The sequence below is a fragment of the Calidris pugnax genome, unplaced genomic scaffold (genome assembly GCF_001431845.1).
Source record: "Calidris pugnax isolate Ruff unplaced genomic scaffold, ASM143184v1 scaffold8, whole genome shotgun sequence".
Lineage (NCBI taxonomy): Eukaryota > Metazoa > Chordata > Aves > Charadriiformes > Scolopacidae > Calidris > Calidris pugnax.
Window position 1 is genome coordinate 1,144,509 of NW_015090830.1, and position 13,499 is coordinate 1,158,007.

Sequence of the window (13,499 nt, forward strand, 5' to 3'; positions counted from 1 at the left end):
GAATTTTTAAATTCCACCTTTTAGGAGCTTCACATTTTGGGGGGGGGGGGGGGTTGGAAGTGTTTTTTTGGTGGATATTTTTGGTTTGTTTTGTTTGTTTGGTTTTTTTTCCTGGGGGGAGGATGACAGGGGGACAGGGGGAATGAACTGTCCTACCCAGAGGGGACTTCATTTTTTGCCATACTGTGCATGGGACAGAAGTGCTGGGAGCAGAACACGTGTTTGGCATTTGAGAAACATCCAGGTGAACAGGCGTGAAGGCCCACGAGACAGGTAGGAAATGGGGGGTCTCTCCAAATGTTGCATGATGTACACACAGTTGGAGCTCTCTAAAAGCACTTAGCCTTGAGGCAATGAGGTTTGATGCAGCTTGCTGATCAGGGATTGCTTTTTAGTGCTGAAGACTTGGCAGAGCAGAGGAAGACTGAGTTTCCCTGGTCAGGTTTTGGAGGGAGAGAGACTTCTGTCTGCCACAGCAGGTGAAAATTAACAACAGCGTATCAGATGGAGCAAACAAGAAACTAACAAGAATAAAGCATGTGCAACCTTATTTCACCCAGTAGTTGGTAATTCTAGCAACAACTGCCCTGAGGGTCAAGCTGTAGACACTGCACTGAAGCCATTGCAGCAGAAATGTTACAGATATGAGGGACTCAGTTTCTTCCTAAATGTCCACAGGTGTATGGTGCAGTATGAGCATAACAGACTTGGAACTCTTAGGTATCTCAGCAGCCTGAGAGAGGTGAAGCTCCCACGGCTCCATGACCCCAGGTCCAACCAGCAGTGAAGCTGAGTGTGCATTCCCAGCAGGCACACATACAAACGCCCACCTACAACACATATGTACCTACGTAAATACATCCATACATGTCTGGCCACACGGATCAGCACAGACACACTCAGCACACACTCAAACGGCACCAACAGCCTCATCCTCTTCCCCTCTCTGGCTGACCAGGACGAAGGTCTGTTGGCGGGAAATAGGCCAATGCAAATCTAAGAGGTGGATCCTTCCAGCAGCTGGGCTCAGGCACCTGGTCTGCCCAGCAGCTGCCCCTGGAGCCCAGTTTCCCCGGTCGCTGACACCCAGAAGTGGCCCTGGATCCTCACTCTCCACAGCTGACAGCACCTGGCCATGCACAGCTCTGAGGCCCGCAGTTCCACCCCAGCTGCTGGTAGGATACATTTAGTTTATTCTCTGCTCAGATTTTCTCTAAACACCTTCAATTAAAAAACCAAACCAAACCAAAAAACTATTCAATGATTTATTTCTGTAACGTTGTTTTGCACATAGTGAATTTATGGACTATCTCATGAACTGATCACAAGAGGGGTTACTGGATACTGGATACTTGAAAATCATTCGTTGTGCTTGGTCATCTCTAATGCTCCTTCTGTTTCATGAATAACAAGATCTAACTTTTATAACACATTTTTTGCCCCAAATTAATTTCCTTTCAGCAAAATATTTTTCCCTTAGAGATTTGAATTGGTGATATAAACACAAAATCTACTCTGCAACCATTTGCATAAACAGAATTACTGTCTGATGTTCACACAAGGAATTTAACTTCTCTATCCACTTCCCAGAAGTGAAGTACTCATACGTAAAAATAACTATGAGGCGGACTGGTCCTTATATGTGCAGGCTGAGCAGAGGGGCCTTCCAAGCTTCAACAGAAAGCAAAGCAAGAGAGACTGTGGCCAGCTCGGAAAAGCAAGCTTCTGTAAGTCACTCACATAACTTTGTATTAGTATATCATTACTATTCTCATTTGTATAACAGTATTAGTCCCCATTTGGAAAATAACTACGGAAAAAAAGATTGCTTACTGAAGTGAAGTTTTACTCTGTTGTTTTCGTCTTTGTTGTGCTTTTTAAAAAAAAAATAATATTGACTCCTTAACATAGAATTGTTTGTGTTTGTGCTGGTGAATTTTAGACAAAGTACTGTTTACAGGAGAAGCAGAAAGGGAAATGCTAGTACTGACCAGAAGCAGAGGTTGGTCCTACATTTGTTAGTGATTTGCAACTTAAATATGTTCTAAAGTACATGACTGTAGCATCAGATGTAGGGGGAAAGTACAAAATACAAAGCACAGCTCCATTTTTTATAGAGGTTGTTTTCCATAACACCATATTTTTCAGCCTAGGGAACTATGCCTCCATGGGCATTTTGAATGGCAGCCTTTGAATGAGCTTTAATTTTAAGTAAATCAGTTTTCTTAAAGGCTCTCCAGCAAGCATTTGGAATGGATATTAGTGAAGTCTCCAGGCAACTTTGGTTTGCGGGAACAAGGTCTCTTACCTCTGTTAACCTCTGTACAGATTCCTCCAGAGAAATGTACTTCCTTTTTCTCCTTTCTGCTCCAAAAGCAAGGCCAGCTGTTTGGCAGCAAGGCTGAGCACTCAGCCAGAGCGCCCTATTTGATCTAGAAAATGTTTTATCTTTCCTCATGTATACTGTAAATATTTTGTTCTAACAGATCTGTTTTGAAACTTTCCTGGGTGATTGATGAGATCTGTCCTGAGACATCACAGACCATTTCTTCTTCCCTGTGGGTAACTGCAGATGTAATTTCTGTGAGACCAAAACATTTTGTTCATAGTTCTTGCTGGCTTCCATGTGGCCCAAATGAGAAGGTTCAGAATGAATGAGAGAGTTTGAATCAGGCCCAGCAAAGAATTACGCCATGCAGTACAAATGTCAAGAAATGGTTCTCAGCAGCTGTGCAGAATGCTGAGGCAGAGCTGTCTATTTCATAAACAGCACAATCAAGGTCAAGACACTTCCACCCTGTCACCCAGCCCTATGCCAGAGCCATTGCTAGTAACGACAGTTCGTTCCCAGTCCAGCCCTGAGCAATAGCATCTTTACAGCCAGGCTAAATAGTGCCTTATCCATCATAACCTGTCCTCAGCGAGAATTGTATTACATTCAGGGCAGGGGAAGGATTTCCCTTGTCACAAGGATGCAGAAAGTAGAAGACAGCAGGAAGAAATACGGGGCAAAAGGTGAAAGAGGCAACTTCCACATCCTCAGGACAGCAATTATAGACAGGTTCTTGAACATTTTCCTCTCCACTCCTAACAGATACAGTCCAAGAGAGGACTCTGAAGTGGTCTGCACTTCACAACCAAGAGTCAGCCATAGATTTATGCAATGGTGCTCTTGAAGCATCCCACTAGGTACTATGGGGTATAGACTGGTACTATGTATTGTTCTCATAGGTAAGTTAAGGAAGAGAATGATCAAGAGAGAGTCCCCACCAGAGGTGCAGAGGGACTGGTCAATCTATACAAACGAGGAGCTAGAGGCAGATGACTGTATCATGAAGGAACTGGCTGAGACCCTGACACAGCATCCCACGAGAACACTACTGTCAGAAAGAATCATCTCTGGACAGCATGACCTAGACCATCAACACAGGAAAGGAATCAACAGAAGCATTTTAAAAAAATGGTAACAAAGTTGTCAGAGAAGCACTTTTCAACCAGTAAGTGATATATGTGTGCAGTTGGAAAGGGCAGTAGCATGGCTTCGTGCTCTGAATCACTTCTGTGCAGTTGTCTGCATGGCCAGTATGACTGAATTCCTCCTAACTCATGGTAGATTAGCTGAGCAAATAAGAGGCAGAGACTGCACAAGAGTTACTCATTCAATTAATTTTGTTCTACAGCTCTCTCCCACTGTGTAAAGATCATTGGCAGCACAGATCTTAACCCTCTGCACTGGTAGCCACATGGTTCAGACAAGTTTTGAGAATTTTGCACAATCCTGAAAAGCTCGAGTTTCACATTGCATTAATGTCTCTCACCTTCTGAGTACATGCTCAAGAGATCATTTCCATCCAACAAAAATAGGTCTTGTGAACCACATCTCTCACCACCTCAAGAGGAACCACCTGGGATATACTTTATAGATATCACCGTGCAACTGTGAAGGAAAAAACAGCTACAGCGTGGTGATGAAATGAGGCTTTCCAGGTTGCACTAAGCAGCCCTAGAGCCACAAACACATCTGTCTTGTGTCCAAATTAATGTGTTTCCAATGAGGAGGTCTGTGCATCCTTGCCACCACACCACAAAGGAAAAGACAGCTGGGCAAGTTCTGTCTTTCTGTGAGTAGAATGAGTGCTCCATCTATCTGCTCCATGGCATCAGTCAATATCACACCATGAGCTCTGCCAGAGACTTTGCAAGACAAGAGTATCCCATTGCGAGTTTCTTCTGGCAGCAACTATGACAAGGAAACAAACAGCTTCTTGTTGGAGTTGTGGTAGCGGAGGCCAGACTGTGCAAAGGCAGGCTCCTGGCTGCAGGGCAGCCTGATCTCGCTCAGCTGGGAAGCACAAGAATCACCAGTGAACTCTCTGGACACCAGGGCTCTGCAGTGAGGCCTCCTTGTGGGTTCACTGAATCTGGAGCTGTTTCCAGCCTTCTGGATGCTTTAAGCCAATGGTGGTTTTGAGGCATGGGAAAGAAATTAATCTGCCCCTGCAAGAAGTTACATGGGTGCACGGGCAGCAGGAGTGGCAGCCTCTCCTTGATCCAGCCCGTGACCTGCCTGGATGGGCAATAGCTGCTCTAGCTCAAGCTAAGCACAGTCACAGCAGATAACCAGAAATCCTGATCTATTTCAACGCTGACATTTGAATCCTCCTTCCTCATGTCTTTTCTGCTCTCACCACAGTAAATGAATGTTGTTTCTTCAATGTTACTTACATGTCCATAGAGTGCTCAGCAGCCCAGCAGCTCAGAAGCATAGACTTACTGTTGAGCCAATGCTTGCTGAGATCAGACACTAATATTGTGAACAGACTCGTTAAGTCAGTTCTCATGGCTGTAGAGACAGTCATTGCAGGTAACTATCATGTTCACCGCTGATACCCACAGACAGGAGATACAAGTATTGCCACCACAAGGGGGATTTGGGATATTCAAGTATGTCCTGTTCATCTACAGTCTTCAAGATCCCAAAAGCACATCTGTTCCACTGCATATGCATAAGGTCCCAGGATGAAATAGTACTGACAAACTGAAGAAGTCCTGGAGAAGCCACAGCTGATCTCTGGCCACAACCTGTCTGTGCACTGGAAAGAACTGATGGTGAGGCCATTTATCATGTCTCAAGGGAGGCAGAGGATTTTGAAAGTGCTGCATGGTTCCAGTATTGAGCTCAGGAGGATCTGGTGCAAGAAAGTTGGAGTGCTGATAGAAAGCCTGGGGGAGACGTGTCTGAATACTGCTCTGCTGCTTCCTGGCCTTGACTTTAGCTGGTTCAAAGAGCAAAGGCCAAATGTGTGTGCTGACGGATGGGTCAATACTCTGCCAGTTTTCCTGCCCCCTGGCCAACAACCGCATCTGCCCACTCCAGCTCTGTTGTCCTTATCCCTAGTCCAGGTCTTTCTCTACATCAGCTTAAATATTCAGCCATGCTCTCTTACTGTCTCATCCTTGTTCCTATTCTCATTCTAAAGGACCTGCTAAACTGTATTATCCTTTCCTATCAGTCTTTATCTAATCTATCCTACAGCTGCTGCACATTAATGTTAACTAAAATCCTGCCAAAAAATCTTACTCTCTTTTGATCTTCTGTATTCCTCTGCTCATTTTTCCATGGGCCAATGCGAATATGGCTCAGGTCAGCACTTTTATACTGGCATCAAGCTGTTTCTCTTCTGGAAATCTCCTTCCTGAGCTGTCCAAGTGATTTATTTGTGGCCCAAGAACAGTTAAAAATAATAGCTTTGAAGGTGGAGATGCAGGACATAGACATACTTGAGAGGGAGGTGCATTGCAACAGAGTGCAGTTTCTATTTAAAGAGCGAATGCGCATAGGTACGTGCATGTGCTGCCTATAGAAGAGGACCTGTGGGCAGGATGAGCCAATGAAAAATACTTAGGCAGCTGACCATACAAGACAAATTATCTTCCAGAAATCTGTACAAGATCAAATATGGCTTTGATCTAGCTTGGAAGCTAATAAAAGTGAGCTACATCTTTCACCACAATAGTCTTTGCTGACACCTGGTGTAACTTTTCTTTAATTCTATCCACAGCCATTCTGCTATGCATAAATGACTCTTCCAGGTTTAGGTTAGAAGCAGCTGGTGCTCTGTCTGATGCCATGTTAGCATGACAGATGGGGGATCCAGGGTACATCCTCACTAAGCAAATTTTACATCAGCTCTCTCAGCTTGTCCCATGTATCCTAGCACTCTTTAATCCTGGGTGGCTTTTTTTTCCCCAATAATATCTTGCTCTCCTCAGCAGAAAGCTTACATGCAACAGTTCTGAAGTAAAGCATTTTTATGGTAATGTTGTTCCTGGGGGGAGCAATGCATTACTTATAGATTCTTTTCCTAGCAGAACGTCTAGCCAGATCTACTTTTTCCTCCATTTTAGAGCCTGTGCAACCACACTGTGAGCTGGGATCCACCTCCCTTGCCAGGATTCACATAGCAGGTTCCTCTACACAATAGCTTGGAGAATGACAAAGATGATCCTGGGACCTCCTAGATTGCAGACATGAGTAAGGGAGGAATCCTGACTGGTTCATTTCTATGAACTTCCATGAAAGTCTCCTTAATGTGTTCTCTCAACCCATCATTCAAAGGCAATTCTTCTTATAAAAGCATCTCTCCGCAGGGTTCTGCATTAACCAGGACAGGAAGACAAAACACCTGATTTCATACAACTCTTCAGATCCCACTTAAAAAATACTTTCAAGAGCTTTATAGATATTTAACATCAACTTTACTTGGTTATGATTTCTCTCACAGATTATTTTCTACACCTGAAATTATTCTTAAAACCCTTTCTGTGCTTGTTATCACAATTCAATTTCCATGTCTAAATAAGCCTTTGAAGAAAGTAAGCCTTTAAGATTTAATTACCTTCAGTTAGGTGTTAGTGCTGGCAGCATTTTCTCTCTAGAAAACTGACAGGTCTTAAAGGCAGAAATTTCTAATCTCCAAGTTAAAAACCAAACCTTTCAAAATCTGTATCCTTCCAAACTTTCTCTAGATGAGGAAGAGAAGCAAAATAGAACACAAGAACAATTTAAAATTTTGCATAGACCATCCTTCAAATAGAGCAATAATATATTATTTGTTTATTATCACAGAAAACTAAAAAAAATTCTGTGTTAAGTATTTCATTGGTGTGTAATAAACCAAGATAAATATTTGTAATAAAGTAGCATTTTGAAAGTAATCCCTATCAGATCCCTAAACATATCAATGGAAATAGAGTGTGGGTATACCAAGGTGACATGTTTCTCTTGCTCCTCTTGTAGTACTGCACAACTACACAGTGACAAAAGGTCTCCAGGACAGAGTTCCCACAAGAAGTGTTGACACACATGCAGCAGTGTGAGGCAAGAATGACACCTGGCTGTCCACGCAGCCTCTCTCCCCTACGCTGCCACCCTGACTGCAAGCGTAACTGAACCACTTGTGAACCACTTCCCACGCTTTCTCCGTTTACCACCCAGCTATCTCATGTAGGCAGCTAGAAAAGGATTTTCATGTGTATGAACATGCCTGCCTGGAAGCTGCAGCTGTTCAGCTGTTGATTTATCATCTGCTCAGCTTCTCCGACACAGGGCTGGCAACCCGTGCAAGAGTAGAAGTGGGAAGAGGAGAGGCTGGTGGTTGACAGCTGTTTCAGGCTCTGCACTTCAATTGGCTCTGAATGTGCCTCAACACCCTAAATTTGGCTGACACTCAGTGTTCATCAGCAGAGGACGTAAAGCCACAAAGAGAGGAAGGATTGAGCAAAGTGGAAGATTTAAGGAGGAAAAGATAATATGATTTTAGCCGGTTGAGGGTTACTTGTGCCAGGCCTTCCTTAACAGAAGATAGAAGACATTTTGAAGAAAGTAAAAGCCCATGTTTGCAGAGCACAGATTACAAACGTGTCCTAAATCATACCTTGTAAGAATCAGAAACTCCTGTTCTGCCTTTCCACTTGTCTCCCCACTGTGATCAGCTCTGTTTAAGAGAGGAAAACTCTTTCTCAGCTCTCCTGATCAGTAAATGCGTTTACTGGACCAAAAAAAAAAGGGACAAAATGCAGCTAAGGAAACTGTCTCCCCTTTACCTCCTCACCAACACTCTTGGTGACTACCATGGTCTGAAAGTCACTTGTTAGAGACATACCCCTTTCGCTGGACAGCCTTTCTCTCATGCCCCCATCCAACTCAAGATGGTGTTTTTTATTTGCCTTCAGCAGATACATGACTGACCAAAAATACTGCTGAACCCTACTCTCTGTGCTTTCTCTGTCCATCCTGTGGGCCACCAAGGCTATGAAGAAGGAGATCAGAGCTGGTGAGAGCGAAGGAGGTGATCTGTCAGAGGCTTCCAGCAAGATTGTGGGTGACCAGAATGAAGGTCATAAAGGATAAAATCCTGGAGATATCCCGGAGAGTGTGAACTGTTGGAGAACCTGTTGGTCACCTCTCAGCCACTGTGGCGCCCTGGTGGAATCACACCCATGGCAATTCCCAGCTTCAGAGAAGAGAACTAAGGTTGCATCATCTTGGTATGTTGCATTTGCATCTCATAATTTCCAGGGGTGTAAACTGAGCCACATTAAAGGTATGAGAGACTATCTGCCTTTCCCTGCCTTAATGAGTTCAGAGGGCTTGTCAAAAAAAAAGAGAGAAAAGATTAATAGCAAGAATTGGGCAACTTTGGTATTCAACTCGATTGGCATTATTTACCGAAAGATATGAACTATTCACAATTTGGAACTGCAGTCATCAGGACATCAAAGTCATCAGCTACAAGGTTTGCAAAGACTTCAGTGCTGCCACTGTTGCCAAACAAAAAATGTATTTGGCTGAAGCTGAAACTGAAATATAATCTTCATCCAAGAGGGAGCTGTGGGTTGTGTTTTCTGTGACAAGGAGCCAGATTAAAATGCTTTATAACAGATTAATTAAATGACCTCAGAAGTAATGAGACTACATTTTAGTCATTAGTTCACTTCAAAGTTAAATACTACCTTAAGAAAACTGAAGTCACAAAAAAGAGCAGATAGAAGGATATTGTGTTACTCACATAAGACAGGCAATGTTACTATGAAGCATTTTAATAGGACATTAATGATCTGGATCAAGAATTTGAGCTTCACCACAGCAAAAAAGGCATTGTGTCTCCTGAGAGTAGGATCTTCTCAGTATCTGGTCCTCACAAGTTCACCAGTGGGAAGGAAGCTCTTTTGAAAATAAAGCACAGTTTTCTAACAATGAAAATTATATTTGACTTTAAAACTTTCTAAGAGTCTTGCCTTCAGTAAGTAGTTTCATTCAGGACAATGAATTAAAATCAACCAGTCTTTTTAAAAAATCAATCCTTACAAAGGAAATTTTCACTTTAAGGAGACAAGATTAGAAACATGCTTTATTTATTTTATTTTATTTATTTCTCAATGGAGATGCTAGAAACAGAGAAGATTAAAAGCAGATGTTAGAAGATGATATTTTTTCTTGTCCTTGTGCCACAACAGGCCATTGGGTGTTATTTCTTCATATTATACACACTTATGAGGGAACATGTAATATCTCCTTTTCTGCAGAGATATTTCAGTGACTTGGTGCAAGCTTCAAAGAATCATTGTGGGATACACGAGTGAACTGGCATGTTAACAAACCATTGCTTATAGATTCCTCAGAGACTTCCTTCTCCATGTTTTTAAAATGCAGATCCCTGAGTAGGTTTGTGCCCAAAACTTCCATCCCATGCCCCCTATTGCACTCACATGGTATTTGCTGCCTTGACCCCATAGAAGGAACCGATAAAGCACCATTTTAGCTTCAGAAATTCTGTCCACAGGAACACAGTTTAAGCCGGTGAGAGACAACCCCTTCTGAGAAGACTGTAGCTACTTCAGGAAACAGCTTGGCTCCTTCCAAGACAGTGTTGGGATTGGTGAGTCTCAGGAATGCTGCATCTCCCCTCATTCAAAAGCTGCTTTTGAGTTACTGAGGTCTCTACCAGCTAGACCTCAAAATGAAGTTGGAGATAATTTTAGCAAAGTGGGCAATCAGGCCCTCTTGAAAGCACTGACTTTCAAAAGATGGCAGCAGAGCAGGGAAGGTGTCCTGTTTTCAGCTGGGAAAGAATTAATTTTCTTTCTAGTGATTGCTATGAAAGGAATGTCAATAATACCTATTGTTTTTAGTTGTTGCTAAGTGATGTTTATAGTATTCAAGGATTTTTTTCAGTTTCCTATAGAAGCATGGACAGAACGATGGAATGGCCAATGGACTATTCTGTACCATGGATGTCATGCTCAGTATATAAGCGGGGGTTGGCCAAGAGGTGGGAATCCGCAATCACTGCTCTAAAGAGTGCCAATTCACCTGGTGGCAAGAGTGACCTGCGTCATTATTGTGATTTTTCATTTTTTGCTATTATTTCTATTAAACTGCCTTTATATCAACCCATGATGGTTTTTTTAGCTCCTTTCCTCCTCCCCCTTTTCCTCCTTTCCTCTGCTTTTTTTTTCCACGTCCCCCACCCTTCTGGGGGGGCAGAAAGAGGGGGCAAGTGAGCAGCTGCATGGTTCCAGTTGCCAGCTGGGGTTAAACCATGACAGAAGGAAATAAACAGGTCATGAAATTTCAGAGCTTGAAATTGCCTCCCTAAGATTGGTCCTTGTGTCTTGATATTTGTTGTTTATTTTACTTTTATTTTCAAAACACCAATCAGTACTTCTTTATTTTTAGCTCAGCAGCTTGGAGATCTGATCATCACCCGTTGTATTAAAAGTCAGAATGTGGAATTGAAAAGGTTGAGATCTGGGCTCCTGTTGCCTCCTCAGCACTTCAAAGTGGATTTACAAAGTAACCATCCCAACCACAAGCACACCACACCAGCCAGGCTTGTGGAAATATTGCCGATCCTCACCTTCCCTCGCTGAACCTGGGCCATCATAGAGGCAAGAATGCAAACTATTCAGGGCTAAAAGAGGAAAGAGACAGTATAATTCTGTGGTTTACTTCCTATGGTATGACATAAGAAGAGCGTTGAGGAGCCTGTTTATTTGTCTCCATTCAAGTTCAATTAAAAACAAACAAGGAAATATCCACAATCCTTTGGGAACGTGAACTGTAAAACCAAAGACTGCTATCAGTAACTCAAGTGGATGAAATCTGTGCTGAACATCTGTATACCTAGTTGACCACACAAGTCAGAAGGACACTTCGGTTTTATCGGATGGAAGTTCTGGTGAACACGTTTTTTCCGAGACAAGCTTAATGGCTCTTTCATGTGGTTTGGTTTTGGTTAGTTTATTGTGTACTTTTATGTGTAGTTTGGCTGTTATTCCTGAAAACAGATCTGTTTCTTAACAAAAACAAATGAATGACTCGCTCTTTCTAAATGACTTGCAACAATAAACATTAGGCTGCCACCCCCAAATCAGTTTCTCTTGCTCTGAAGTCTAAGGGTATAGTTAGAGAATACAGCTGCATCAAACACAACTGCCCTCTAACAAATGACAGTCCTGTTCTCTCATCCTCTCTCCACCCCCTCCTTAGCGCCAGCTCCGACCACAAAATAAGCTCATTTAAAATGAACTGCTGAAAACTATTACTTTTCTTCCTAGTGCAGTTTTCTGCTGAATTAACAAGTTAAATTGGCTCACTGATCAATATCAGGGCTTGCGCAAGAGAGCAGGGAAAGCAAGTAGCAGGATTATTGAGAGTCAGACTTCTCCTTTTCTCTTCTTCTGTGGCAGTAAGTTGTTAGGTCACCTGAGATGTCCCCCACAAGTGCATTGGAGGCTGTTGTAACTGGGATTCCCCTAAGAGTATTTGTTATTATGCATGTAAACCTCTTCTCTCTGATGTTCTGTAGCCTGGAGAAGAGAAAGCTGAGGAGACACCTGATTAATGCTTATAAGTATCTAAAGGGCGGTTTGAGGGAGGATGGAGCTGGACTCTTTTCAGCGGTTCCCAATGACAGGATGAGGGGCAATGGGCACAAGCTGGAACATAAGAAGTTCCACTCAAATACGAGAAAGAACTTCTTTCCAGTGAGGGTGACAGAGCACTGTAACAGGCTGCCCAGGGAGGTTGTGGAGTCCCCTTCTCTGGAGGTCTTCAAGACCTGCCTGGATGCAGTCCTGAGTAATGTGCTCTAGCAAAGGAGTTGGACTAGATGATCTCTAGAAGGTCCCTTCCAACTCTGAAAATTCCGTGACCCGCACTCAGGCAAGAGCTGTATCCAACTGACTGGTAATTCCTGGACCACTGAAGACTCTGGGGGTATCTGGGGTAGAGGACACTTGATCCATGCTCATGCTGAAGCTGCTCAAGGAAAAGGCCAAATCACTCAATTAGAAAGAGAACAGTTATGAACATCATTCTGGAAGGTTGGCTATTAAAGCCTATCCTCAGACCAGAGAACTAACACAGTCTATCTGCATTTGATCCCACTCCAACAGCCATATGCAGTTTAACCAGCAATCCCTGCACGTGACACCCATCCATTACAGGCACTGACCCCCTGAGAGTCAAGCCCAGTAAAAACCAAAGTATCCAGTGGAAATGAGGCACTTCACGATGCTTTCTTGCTGCTAGAAAGACAGGCAGGAGAGCCTGCCCTTGCTGATGAACTGTGTGCTGCGGCCTGCCCGCCTCCGGGCCTCCCGCCCTCCCGGGGGTCAGCACGGCCCCGCTCAGCCCCCGCCCATCCAGCCCCTCTCGAAGAAGCTCTGCCTGCACTCGCCTTTCGTCTCAATTACTCCGCAAAAATTACCCCTTCTATTTCTGTGGGAAGAGGGCTACACCTCTCCACAGGGTACGAGCCCCGGCACAGAGGCGACGCGGCTCCTTGGGGACCAGCCGACACCGGGCCGCGGCTGCTCCCGCCGTTAACGGCCGCGGCCTGGCACAGGCTCCTGCCAGCCGGGGCCGAGGCGGCAGCGCCCGCCGACACCGCTACATCCCCTCTCTCCCTCACCGGCACCGGCACCGGCGGCAGGGATGCGGGAGGGCCTCACCGCGCAGGCGCGGCGGGCGCTAAACCCCCTTCTCCCACCCGAGGCTTACGGAAGCTTTCCGAACCCTTCCGAAGCTTTCCGAACCCTTCCGACACCCCCCCCCCCTGCCCCCGGCCGCGCATGCGCACGAGGGCTGGCCGCCGGACCAGGGGAAGCCTTGCCAACGTCCTTCTCCCTCCCGCCGGCCCCGGCTGGGCCGAGCCCCGCCCACTCCGGGGGCGGCCAGCGCGCACGCGCGGTTGCCAGGGCGGCCGTCTTCCCGTGCAGGTTTAAAATCTGCGGCGCATGCGCAGTGCCGGTTCTGGCCCTGGCGAGGGGGACGCCACATTGGAACGGCGAGGGGGAGCGCTCCGGGCAGCCGCCGGGCCGGGTACAGTTTGCGCTGCCTCTGCTCCTCCCGGACCGCGCTCGCTTCGCCCGGCCCGGCACGGCACGGCACGGCACGGCTCGGCTCGGCTCGGCTCTGCCCGGCTCTGCCC

General features: G+C 45.0%; 1 long non-coding RNA gene across 1 annotated transcript; it reads left to right on the plus strand.

The window, feature by feature from the left end:
• Positions 1-8,240: 8,240 nt before the first annotated feature.
• Positions 8,241-11,383, plus strand: LOC106887351. The gene is made up of 3 exons (XR_001411859.1): positions 8,241-8,550; positions 9,846-9,941; positions 10,742-11,383. It is a non-coding gene; the product is annotated as an uncharacterized LOC106887351 (long non-coding RNA).
• The last annotated feature ends 2,116 nt before the right edge of the window (positions 11,384-13,499 follow it).